Genomic DNA, 13,745 nt, shown 5'->3' with positions numbered 1-13,745 from the left:
GTTCATTGCCAAATAAACTCCAAATAGATTTTCAAAAGAATTATTTCCAAAGAATATTTAATGCATATGCATGTTCGATTAATATGCTATTAACTGAAAACAAAATAGGGAACAAAACGTCATTAACATACGATCCAAATTCAGGAAAAAATATATTTTTTTAAATGTACATGTGAAAGGACTAGAATAAAGGATATTTCCATCTTCTATAATTTTTGGTATATTCTAAAATTTCTATAATGTGTATATACTCCTCTTAGACCTTGACAAATATTATAAAAATATAATTTCAAAAAGTTAAAAATAGAATTCTACATTTGTCAACTTACTTCTTTTTGATGCAATGTAGAAAAAAAATAAAGAAAAAGTTGAATAGATTCAGTTGCATGAAAATTCCAGCCTTATATGATGAAAAGTACTACAGCTATGTTGATGCAAATATAATTGCAGTTTTGCATTGTTGAAATTTGCCTTTTGATATTGGCATACATTCTTAACTCAATGTGGTTATGTTATACATCATTTTAATGTGCATTTCTTGCTTTAAGTTTTTTTGCTAATGACTTATTACTTGCTGTTTATTTTATATTTATTTTAGACTATGAAAATTATGTTAGACAAAAAGCAAATTTGAGTGATTTTCTTATTTGACTGCAAAATGGGTTGTAAAGCAGCGGAGACAACTCACAACATCAACAAGGCATTTGGCCCAGGAACTGCTAACAAATGTACAGTGCACTGGTGGTTCAAGAAGTCTTACAAAGGAGACTAGAACCTTAAAGATGAGGAGCGTAGTGGCTGGCCATCGGAAGTTGACAACGACCAATTGAGAGCAATCATTGAAGCTGATCTTCTTAAACTATACAACAAGTTGCTGAAGAACTCAACATCAACCATTCTATGGTTGTTCAGCATTTGAAGCAAATTGGAAAGGTGAAAAAGCTCGATAAGTGGGTGTCTCATGAGCTGACTGAAAATAAAAAAATCATTGTTTTGAAGTGGTCATCTTCTCATATTCTACGCAATAACAATGAATCATTTCTCGATAAGATTGTGACAATCGGCAAAGGGTCGATTTTATACAACAACTGACAATGACCAGTTCAGTGATTGGACTGAGAAACTCCAAAGCACTTCCCAAATCCAAACATACACCAAAAAAATGTCATGGTCACTGTTTGGTGGTCTGCTGCTGGTCTGATCCACTACAGCTTTCTGAATCCCAGCAAAACCATTACATCTGAGAAGTATGCTCAGTAAATCAATGAGATGCACCGAAAACTGCAATGCCTGCAGTCGGCATTGGTCAACAGAAAGGGTCCAGTTCCTCTCCACAATGCCCGACCACACATCGCACAACTAATGCTTCAAAAGTTGAACAAATTGGGCTACAAAGTTTTGCCTCATCCATCATATTCTCCTGACCTCTCTCCAACTGACTACCACTTCTTCAAGCATCTCGACAACTTTTTTGCAGAGAAAACGCTTCCACAACCAGCAGGATGCAGAAAATGCTTTCCAAGAGTTTGTCAAATCCTGAAGCAGGATTTTTATACTACAGGAATAAGCAAACTTATTTCTCATTGGCAAAAATGTGTTGATTGTAATGGTTCCTATTTTGATTAATAAAGATGTGTTTGAGCCTAGTTATAATGATTTGAAACCACAATTACTTTTGCACCAAAAGGAAAACAACAGTCAAGGTAAGACAAAGGGTTAATACAGTAAAAGCCACCTAAAATAACCAGGCACAATTAGCAAGTGTATGAAATTATTATTAACCTTGAGGGAAACCTGAAAGGGGCAATTAGAATATTAAGACGCTCATTTATAGGATTTACATTAGCCAGCAATTTCCAAAATGATAATACTCCTGAAGGGACAGATTGTGTTGAAACTGGCATATATTTGAAGGAGCAGTATAAATTTACTTAACCTTTTTAGAAAATATTTGGGCCATAGAATTAAAGAGCTTATTACTACTGTTAGAGTTATTGTATTATGAGGAAATAAAATACGAATAAATAACTCAAAGGCAGAAAAAGATTATATGCTTTCATTTCCTCAAATATAAAACGATTCCCTATCTTACACAGTTGTGCTAAAGACAGAAAGGGGATTAATGAGATGAGGAATATGAATTTTATAAAGCAACATGCACAAGCAAAATGAAAGGTTTTCAATTTCAAAATTATTTTGATTAATAAAAATAGGTTAACAACTAAGCTTCCAGCAATCGGGAAATAAACTCTGGTGTATCCACCTGATAGAATATTATATACATAATTGTGTGCCAATCTGACTTTCTTTATTATTCTCATTATGTTAGTTTAGTAATTAAGGCACGACTGGGGGGACCATACTGAAAATGCACTTCAACCTCAAGTATCAATTTGATATACAATATTAAGCTGGCCTCAAAGCTAGGAAATCCAGCACTAACAAAACCAAGAGAAAGCCATAATGGCTATAAGCTGGTTTTGTCCCATGAGTCAGGAGGAAATCCTCCATGGAAGGCCTGGAGTTTAGACTGGGAGAACCTCAGCTTCTCATGATCAGAAGGCAGGCAGCAAAACAGGGCAAAAATGAAAGGTGCCACTAAAAATGTAAGCTCCCTAAGTAGGAACCTTATCAGGCTTATTCACTCTATCTCCTAGCAGTACCTAATGAGTACCTGGCACGTAGTGGGCACTCAATAACTATTTTTGAATGAATGAATGTGAGAGGGGAGGGTTGTCAGCTCTGTTAAGAAGTCTATACTTCAGGCATCATTGAGAAAGACAGTTGATGAAAGGGGATCTTTCCTGGCACCCTTACAGTGGGCTCTGTGGGCAGTCCCCTGACCCTTGCATGCTCCTCTTACCTGTAAATCTTGGTTCACTACCATCCCCCAAAGTTGGTAGAGCTGCTGGTGCATAAGACCTTTGTTTGGGCACAGCCCATTCACATCAGAAGAACGCAGCAAGCCCAGCCTCCCTCTCTTTCATCTGCACATCAACTCCATCTGCTCTGAATGACCTACGCTCCAAGAAGATAAACATGTCCTCTCTACTCTTGATTTCCAAAATCAACCAATTAATACAAAGGCAGCACAACTGTCAGTTTAGATCTCTCAAAGGTGACGGCCTTCCAAAAATAGTCACTGCTACTGGTTGAGAAAGCAGCAGTGGTGATGGTCAACCAGCTGCAGAAGCGATAGCAGAATCTCCTACTCTGTGGGTGAGAAGAAACCTCAGACAAAAATGACAGTTATAGTTACCACTTATCTATTACTAGCTATGTGCTAAGCACTGATAATAGTTTAGAGAGTTCTAGAATCAGACTGATCTGGGCAAGAGCCCAAACTCTCTCTCACTAGTTACATATCCTTGGGGAAGTTGCTTAACCATTCAGCTTTTTTATCTGTAAAATGGGTATAATAATGAGAGATCCAATGTCATAGGGTTAAAGAATCAAGAAACATAACATATGCAAAGGAATGACAATAGCCCCTGTGACATGTTATGTGCAACCTTTCTTTCACTTTTTCCCATCCTCAACTATATAGATACCATTACCAACCCCATTTTGCAAATGGGTCCCCTGGGTCTTGGGGTAGGTAAGCAATCTGCCCAGAGGAATTCAAGTGGCTCTCCAAATGCCCTACGCTCTTTTATGCCTTTGCAGCTTTGCATTTAAGGTTCCTTTTGCACAGAATGTCCTTTCCTACCCTGTACGACGTGGGCCACATGCACTCAGCCTCCAACACCAGCTCAAATGCCCCTGACTCTGAAGTGATGGATGTGACTCCACTGAGCCTGTTTTGGCCCTTACCAAATGTTGTGACACTTATATTTGCCAGTCTGTCCTAATCAGACTGAGATGTCCTTTAAGATTTTCTTTGGTCCATGGCATCTAGCCAGGCCCTAGACCATAACTAGGAAGTGCTTAGTCACATTTGAATGAAAGAATGAAGCTAACTCCAACACCACCCTTCCACTTTCTGCAACACTACAACTGCTAGAATCACCCACACCCATCCACCCAGATAGCACATGACTGTGTGAGCAGCTGTCTCTTAGAAAGGTCTTAAAATGAATTAAAATCAACCTCTTTGTAAAAATAAAATCCAGTGGTTTAAGCATTGCTTTCTGGAGCCAAATTGACTCCGATTGAGAGCATTAAACACTTGTGGAGCACATACTATGCAACAGTCTCAGTGCTAAGAACTTCACCTGTATCAACTCATTTCATCCTCACAGCAACTCTCTGCAGGCTACATAGCCTACTACCCCTCCTTGTTGCAGGGTCATGATTTCCCCCATCAGGGACATTCCTCTTCATTCCTTGAATATATTAGCTCTCGGTAATTTTCTCCAACATTTTTCTGTCTTAACTGTCGTTGACATTAACATCTACCTTCAGAGTCATTCTAGTACCCTGGCCTCTCAGTTCTTTGCTCCTCTCTATTCCAATAATTGTGAACTCAGCAACTCATCCCCAAGGTCATATCTCTGATCTTGTCATTTCCAAAACTTATACTCCCTCTACAATCTCAATTTCAAGCATCCCCTCTCCAGTCAACACTCCAGTCTTTGCAGTTTACCTCCATTGGTATTCAACTCCGGTAAATTTTTAAGGTTCATTCTACCACTTTCTACTGTCCCTCACTTCCCTTTCTATCAAACTTAAATTCCATGGCCAATTCTAACATGATGCCCCTCAGCCATTCTCATCTTATCACACATGTTTGGCTAACCACCAACTCTGGTTAAGTCAAACTCTCTGCTTTCTCCCCCTTACAACTATGCAGCTGAACATAACTAGGGAAAAACCACAACATCCCAAGTACTGATGTCTTATCAAGGCTACCATCACTAACTGCAAGCAGGTCCTCAATGTTTCCCAGCAATCATAGCCACTTCTCCAAGTCCATTCATCTTCCACTCTCCTACATATTTCTTACTTCCTCTTCTCTTGAAAACTATCCCCAGCCTCATGTTCCACTGATGAACTTGCTACTTATTGATGGAGAAAATAAAAGCTACCTGAACAGAACTTACTTAAGAAAGGTCTTAAGTTACCACATCTACACATCTCACCTGTATTTATACCCATACACTACCTTGTTACTATGGATGAACTGACCACTAGATCCTATACCCTCTGGTCTACTTAAGGACATTGTACCCAAAGCACTCCCCTCTCCCCTCTTTTCTCCTGTATTAACAATATATCCCCCATCAAAGATCATTTGAGGGAAGCGGACTTGGCCCAGTGGACAGAGCATCCATCTACCACATGGGAGGTCCACGGTTCAAACCCCATACCTCCTTGACATGTGTGGAGCTGGCCCATGTGCAGTACTGATGCACACAAGGAGTGCCATACCACGCAGGGGTGCCCCCTGCATAGGGGAGCCGCATGTGCAAGGAGTACGCCCCGTAAGGATAGCCACCCAGCACGAAAGAAAGTGCAGCCTGGCCAGGAATGGTGCCGCACACACGGAGAGCTGACACAACAAGATGATGCAACAACAACAAAAAAGAAACACAGATTCCCGGTGCTGCTGATAAGGATAGAAGCGGTCACAGAAGAACACACAGCGAATGGACACAGAGAGCAGACAACTGGGGGGATGGGGGTGAAGGGGAGAGAAATAAATAAAATAAGTCTTTAAAAAAAAAAGATCATTCAATACAAACATGCTGTTATTTTTCCTATCTTATAAAGCAAAAGCAAAATACACTCATGGTTGAGGTGTGCCCACCTGACCTTGATCAGTCTTAGCATCACTAATAGAAAGACACCTGTATTAGTCAGCCAAAGAGGTGCTGATGCAAAGTTATCAGAAATCTGTTAATTTTTATAAAGGGTACTTATTTGGGGTACAAGCTTACAGTTACAAGGCCCTAAAGAGTTCACCTCAAGGTACCATAAGAGGTACTTTCTCACTCAAGTCAGTTGACACGTGCTGAAGTAAGATGGGGCTTGGTCTCTCCTTCCTTCTTCCTCTTAAAGCTCTATAGGCCCAGCTTCTTCTGATCTCAGCTGTAGGCTGGTCTAGGGCTTGTTTGTCTCCGGGAGCCCTCAGCTCAGCTGCTCTCTTCTTTTCAGCTGTAAACTATCAGGCAAATGGTTCATCTCTCTTCCCAGGGCTTCAGGATCAAAGTTCTCTCTTCTGAACTATGTAGCTCTCTTTCTTCCTGTGCTGCCTTCTGTGTGTCTTCTTGAATATCTGTTTATATAGCCCACCAAAGGGGTGAGGACTCAACCCTGAGTCTTAGCCCTAATCTTAACATAATTTAATAAAAGCCATCTCAGCTGAACCTAGTACAATTAAAGGGACTCGCAGCTAGAGGAACAGACCAGTTTACAAACATAATCCTTCTTTTTGGAATTCATTAATAGTATCAAACTGCTACAACACTTAAACCACAGTATGTATTCTGATATGACGCTATATGAAGCACACAGCACTACCTACAAAAAATTCTTGGCCGGGATGTTTAATTGGAATATGACCAAGCCTATACAAGTAGTTTCAGTTTTTATGAAATACAGGAGAGGGAAAAACAAATTAAATGGCATTATGAAGAAGTTATTAGACAAATCTAAAAGGTAGAACATGCTACAGGACAAGTGAACTTGTTTCATCAGTGAGTCAGTGGACATGAAAAACAAATGACATAATAGACATAATAAGCATATGTAATATGTAGACCTTACTGAATCTTGATTTGAACAAAACACCCTTGGGCACAAATAGTGATATTTGAATATAGATTGGGTATTGTATGGTATTAAGAAATTGTTGGTGGCGGACTTGGCCCAGTGGTTAGGGCATCCGTCTACCACATGGGAGGTCCGCGTTTCAAACCCCAGGCCTCCTTGACCCGAGTGGAGCTGGCCCATGCGCAGTACTGATGCATGCAAGGAGTGCCATGCCACGCAGGGGTGTCCCCCGCATAGGGGAGCCCCACACGCAAGGAGTGCGCCCCGTAAGGAGAGCCGCCCAGCACAAAAGGAAGTGCAGCCTGCCCAGGAATGGTGCCACACACACGGAGAGCTGACACAAGATGACACAACAAAAAGAGACACAGATTCCCATGCCACTGACAACAACAGAAGCAGACAAAGAAGACAATGCAGCAAATAGACACAGAGAACAGACAACTGGGATGGGGGGGAAGGGGAGAGAAATAAATAAATAAATAAATCTTTTTTAAAAAATTGTTAATTTTGTTAAATGTGAGAACAGTATTATGATTATGTAAAAAAAAAGTTCTATGTATATGAAGCACAGATGAAATTTACTTTAAAATACATCAGCCACAAAAAATACATGAAGCAAATGTGAATAAGCTCAATGACATTTTTTTCAAATGTATTCAAATTAAGTTATGTAAGGAGCTCTAGTTGATTGAATAATATTCCCCACAAAAATGAGTTTAAGTCCTAAATACTGATCCTGTGGGTGTGAAATAAATGGGATCTTTCAAGATCCTATTAAGATGAAGCCAAATGGAGTCAGGGTGGGTCTATAGAAGATATGACTAGATTCTTCCTAAGCAAAGGAAATTTGGACACAAAAGTAGAAACCAAAGGAGAAGAGACAGAAAAAGACAGATCACCATGTTGATGTGGGCTATGGGTGGGAGGCTCTTGGTCTCTTAAGAGATAACCTAAACTGTCTGTGTCTTGTGGGTGTGGGATGATAAGAGGCTGCAGTCCTGCCCTTGGTAACCACGGCAGCAACTCCAGTCCCAGGAAATGGTTTAAGAATGCAAAGTCTATAAACTTTAAATATTCAGGGAAAATGCAGACCAAATGGGCTAGAGGCTTATCTGGTATGTGTGAAGTCCATGCTAAAAGCTTACCTAGGATGTGGAAGATAATATGCTAATTCAAGCCTATTGTGAACTGAAACAAAAGGACCATTTGGCCTTTCCTCTCTGTATAAAAGGGACTCAAAAATCTGGTTCAGGGCTCGGGATTGAAACAGAAAGCTCCCAAGTCCGGCCGGCCATCAATAAACCATTTTTCCTTCTCAAAATCATTCCTGAGTCCTGGCCTCTCTATACGCAAATAACTGAACCTCTCACAAATTCTACAATATTTTTGGGGGCTCTCCCAGGATTGCAAACGAAGGTCAGAGATGGTAGCATTTTGCTGCCCCTTCCAAATCCCCAAGGAAGCTGGGAGGACTTGGGTGAACCCCAAATCTGGGCGCCCCTGGATTAAGTTTAATCCAGAAAAGATGTGGGCTCCACCAGAATCTTCCCGACAAAAATCGAGGGCAATGAAAGGTCTGAAGAGAAAGATTCTGGGAACGAAAAAGATCTCCGAACATGGAAGAAGTTAAGACTCTCCGGGTGAGCACAGTCTGGAAAGCCCTAGCTCTAATTGCTAGGAAGGGGAGGCTGATCACCTCCCGAGAGAACCCTAGTAGCCCCAGAAAATTGGGGGGAAGCCGTTCTCTCTAGGTCTGGAAAAAGGAGGAAAACCAGGAAAAAGCCTGGTATTTTGGGTTTGTCTAACTTCATGGTACTGGTCTTATATCCACTAAAGGAGTGGAGGCTTGATTATAATAGGAAGGGGTGTTTATAGGTTTGAATCCTTACATTCTGGAAATTAGTCTGGATTTTTTTAAAAACTTGGTTACAGGAAAATGGATCGGCTTTTCTAGTGAAGCTTGGTCTGGGTGTAAAGTTAAACAGTGAAAAAGGTCTAGCTGGAATCTTTTGTTATGGTGCTGAATTGTGAATGAATTCGCTTTATACCAAATGTTAATGTTAAGTGTTCTCTCTAAGGTTTGTGATGGCTGCAGGGGCAAAAGAAAAAAAAATATATATAGAACTTGTGGGTCAGATTAGTGACCTTTGTGCTTCTGTCTGTGTCAGCTCAATGCTAGTGTTGGAGTTGTGTGGTTATGCAAAGTAGAATTTAGTTGAGCTGGAACCCTCCCTTGCCATTGGCAAGGAGGTGAAATGGTTATGGGGCAAATCTGAGGAGTCTGGATGTTTGCGGAGTCTAGATGTTTGCTCATGCTCTGCTGCCTTGTCTCTGGTCTACCCCTTTGCCGGGGCTTGGAGGCCATCTGTGTCCATGCCACGCACCCAAGTTTGTTGGGGCTGCCCCAGTCAGGGTGGCTGGGTCCCCAGGAGGGGTGCCAAATTTGAGTAGGTTCTGTCTGCCCATTTTGGCAGAAAGCTGGAAAGGGGGGAGCGGCTTGCCCCTTTCTAGTGAGTCCACATCTTCTATTCATAAGCCGCATTCCTATTTGATTGTTGTGCACCCAACTGCCTGGAAGGGGGGAGGTGAAGGGGATGAAAAGCAGAATCAAAATAAATGCAGTAAAGTTCCCTCCCTGGAGTGTCAATTTGCATTCTGCCCAGGTTCTTTACTTTTCTAAATCTCTCTCTCTCTCTGTAAGACTGTAGAAATACTTTGGAATGTTCTAGAACTATGAAATCATCTGAAGAAAGCAGGCTGTCACTTGAAACAATAGACCTCTAATCACTTGGTAGCCTTTTCAATGGTCTGATTGGGAACTTCAGGGTTGTGAGACTACAGAGGGAAAAGGGAAAAAAAAAGGATGAAATGCCACTTTGAAATCTATGTTTGGCTTTTATCAGTTGCTGGTGCCTAAGAATTCACAGTAAAAAGGTAAAAATGTAGTTTAAAATGAATCTTTAAATGCCAATACTCTCTTGCTGGTAAATTAAATGCATAACTTGCAGATGAGAATTTGTTCCATTACTAGAAAAAGGTAGAACTTCACAGAATTGTTACTGATAAAATTCTTGTAGCTTAATTAATGAAAGTATCCAATTCACCTTAAGGTTAAAACGTAATGAAAACTGTAACTAAGAGTTAAGATCATTTATAGATCATTTGTATTATAAAACAGCAGAAAAATAATAACTGAAATTATAACTGAGTGAATTTAGTCCGAAACTATTATTGTAAGTGTAAATTCTAAACTAACCTTTCCTTTGCTTATATGTTACTTCAAGCCTAACCTCACCCCTTGCCTTTGCCTATGGTTATTTCATAATAGCTTCTGCTGAGACATCCCTGTCTCCTGTCCTGGTATTAGTAATCCTGCTTTCTCTCATGAATCCGAGTGTAAACTGAATTGTTGCCTGGTGGAATTCTTAGCCCTTAGGGCTAAACGACCACTGGAGTTTTATTATCTCCAAGGACTGGGGGGAATAAAGGGAGTCTCCTGCCTTGACTGTCAGTGTTCTAGGAGTGGCAATTCATGAGAGAAACCAGCTTGTCTCCCTGAGGCTTCCAATAGCCTCAGTGAATATACATAGAAATAGTCTTGTTGCTTATCAAAATTCTGCTAAATTCAAGGTAAAATATAAAGTTCTGAAACAAAAAAAAAAAAATGGTGCTAAAGCATTGGGAATATTTTGGTTACAAGCCATTAGTTATGAAACAAAATTCTTGAGTAAAACTGCATGGTCATAGTGTAAAACTGCACAGTCATAGTGCAAATTAAGAAAAGTTTCAGGAGTCTTTGAAATGTTTTGCAGTCACACTTATTTTGTGAAAAATGGAAGTTTTAAGTAACTGAAGTTGTTTTTGTGCCAAACTATTCATGTCTGCCTATTTGCTCAAATTATTGAGGTTAAATATGCAGTTATATAAGTAATATATATTTCTAGATCCCAAATTAAACTAAACAGTATATAAAATAATGCAAATTATAAGTAACATCAATAAGTTGTGTTTCTATGTCTAACTCTATTTGTGTCTGCCCATTTGCTCAGTGTATGTCTTCATACATCAGAATGATAGTATCAAATTAACAAGTGAGAATTCTTAAAAGGGCCTCTATTCAAATTGTTAAAAATTAAGTATGCAGATATATATGTGAATAAATATTCTTGGATCCCAAATTAGACTAAGCAAGATGGAAAAGTTATATAAAACTCTAATTATAGGAACTATTGGGAAAGGGCCTCCTCTTTGCAAGAGCTTTGAAGGCAAGACTAGGTGTAGCAGATTAAACCTATCTACTAGGCTAAGGAATTAAGAATCAGTTTGCCCTGTAAATTCCCAATTTAAACCTTTAGTCAGCCATAAAATGTAAAAAAAAACACACACATTAGTTTAGTTTTCACATAAAGGAAGAAAATATTGATTAATGTAACCTGGCAGCCTACTGCCTAAGTCTCCCACTTCCGGGTTAAACAGCAACAAAGGAAACCAACTTAAGCCAGTCCTATAGGCAATAAAAAAGATGCCCAAGAAAGAGCTAAGTCAATACCCATTCAGCACTAAATTCCATTCCTTATTTGACAAAGGGGAGCAGGTAAAAACTAAAATGGTTGGAATGTGATAGAGGAAGCAGTTAAATCCAAACTTTTACATGGGAAAGTTAGATCTTCTCAAATAGGCTGTAACTTCTGAAGTATCCAATCTATGGAGAAACAGAGGAAGAGCTTGCGCACTAGGCTTAGGGGTATAAATTGTGTCATTTTTCTTTGTTTGGGGCACCAGCCATATTTTCTGGTTCTGTGCCCCTTCTTGCAAGATTGAGAATAAATTATTTTCTTCTCCACAGTCGAGTGAGACTTATTTTCTTCCAGAAGATTTCTTTCCAACAAAATAAAGGTAATTAGTGGCTCTGTTGACAAATTTCAATAAGTAAAGAAAAACCCATAAAAACTATGGAGAGATCTTTCCTGGATTATGATTAAACAAATTAAATAGTTGTATGATGTGTTTTGCAACCTGGTAGTCAGTATGCTTTTAAAAATTACCCATTTTCATAACTTAAACAAGAAAAAAAAAAGGTTTTAGCTTCCTGTAAAGATAAAAAGAGAACATTCCTTGCATAAACTATAATGGTTTCAATTTTATTTAGCTTGAGTGTAATCTCCCATAGTTAACTTATAAACTAAATTAACATATGTACAAAATCTTTAGAGTAATAAAAATTTAAGTTCGTGTTAATAAAATTAAGCTAAAGAAAAAGATTGTAGATATGCTCTCTTAAAGAAATAAAGTAAATTTCTTTGGTTAGCAATTATAATTTAATAAGTTTATTTAAATGTAAGGTAACTAGTCAATGTAGTTGTAGTCAATTACAAGAAGTTTATAAAACATCTTCCAAACTGTGAAAACGTTTAAACAGTTCTAGTTCTAGAAGTCATTGTTAACTAAAAACCTGGATTAGTATTGGTTGCAAAAAAAACCAACTTTGTGGTAATAAAACCTGTCTGAAGGCCACTGCAAGGTTCATATTTAAATAAGTGGTGATAAAAAGTTATCTTGATTCTATTAGGAATCTTCTGTTTTCATTTTAACAATGAAAAATAGTTTTTTCCCTCTATTACTAAAGTAAAATACCTACTATTATCTTCATGGTAAAATTGTATAAGTAAACAGTCATTTGATATATGATGTGTTGCATTAAATTGTTTAAAATATATATAAACAAAGAACAAACTTTAACATTGTCAAACTCTTTTGTGCATTCAAACCAGGCCTTGAATACATTGCAGGTTGCCTCTCCATGTGAGTTATTGGGCTAAGCTTGTCACTGACCTCTGAATTAAAAATGTTTGCTATATCAGCCTCTGGTTCTGCTCCTGAAGTCGATGGAAACTACGTTGCAGTTTCAAGCTCCTGCAGCAGCCAACGATGACTCGGTACAGCCAAGTGTACACTGGATATCACCTCCAGACTGGCACTGTTCATTAGTGCCAGAGAGCACTATGCACCAGGCTAGTAGAATACTGGAAAATCTCTCTAGGATCAACAATGCTGCAACTTGCTCACTGCGTGAAGAACATGCTAAATGGAGCCATGATACCAGGATATGTAAGTAAAACTTAAATACACTTGGCATTATGGCCTGCTCTCATGGAGAGATAACATGTAAAGTATTACAAACCTGAAACTTAAAACTAATAATTGCAACTCTGAATCCTTATGCATTAAGTAATACATTAGTTAACATTAAGTGCTGTACTTTTATCCTGTACTAAATATATGACTAATAATTATAATGTTATCTTTTCTATTTTGAATCAAGTACAAAAGATTATTAGACATGTTAGATTCCTAGTAAATTCATTTTATAAACAGTTAATAAACATGTCTATAGAATAAGGTGGCAGTCTCAGCCAGGCTCAGTCAACTTACTATTCTACTGTACTCTACTGTGTAGCAAAAATGAGGTTTGCTTGCTAATAATGAGTCACCTATTGAACAAGTCAAAATTACCAGAATTTGCACAATTAAAATCAAAATGTAAAAAACCTTTATTCTGTAGTTCCAATCACTCCCACAGCTAAAAACTAAGAAAATGCCCAACTTGGTGTATTAATCCTGAATGAAACCAATTGCCCAAAGGGTGCCAGTTCACCAGGAGCATCTGACAAAGCATATGAGTAACAATCATTAAACAGCTTGAAATGTGTCTTCAAACAAAGCTAAGTATCTATTGCAATTTCTCTCTAAAAATAAATAACTTAGAAAAAGTATATATATCTATATATACTGTTCCCACCAGCTTTTAAAAAGGAGTGCCATCTTTATAAGCACCTAACCTTGTCTACCTCTGTAATCCAATGTCCTCTTTTAAAAAACGGGTATTACAAATTTTTAATTAAGTTTGTTTCTCTCAGAGTGAACATCTTATTAACCATATGAAAACTTCATCCAACTTCGTGCAGAAGGCCAGATCCATCTTCCTCCAGTTAAAATAAAATAGAGTTTTACATCTTATTAGGCAATGACTA

At 38.5% G+C, this 13,745-nt stretch overlaps 1 protein-coding gene across 6 annotated transcripts in view; it reads right to left on the bottom strand.

The window, feature by feature from the left end:
- Positions 1-13,745, bottom strand: part of ST6GAL1 (ST6 beta-galactoside alpha-2,6-sialyltransferase 1) — a 139,655-nt gene that overhangs the window by 38,664 nt on the left and 87,246 nt on the right. The gene's annotated exons all lie outside the window — the stretch shown is intronic.

The sequence above is a fragment of the Dasypus novemcinctus genome, chromosome 4 (genome assembly GCF_030445035.2).
Source record: "Dasypus novemcinctus isolate mDasNov1 chromosome 4, mDasNov1.1.hap2, whole genome shotgun sequence".
Lineage (NCBI taxonomy): Eukaryota > Metazoa > Chordata > Mammalia > Cingulata > Dasypodidae > Dasypus > Dasypus novemcinctus.
Note: the sequence above shows the minus strand (reverse complement) of the source record. Positions and strands in the feature narration are given on the sequence as shown.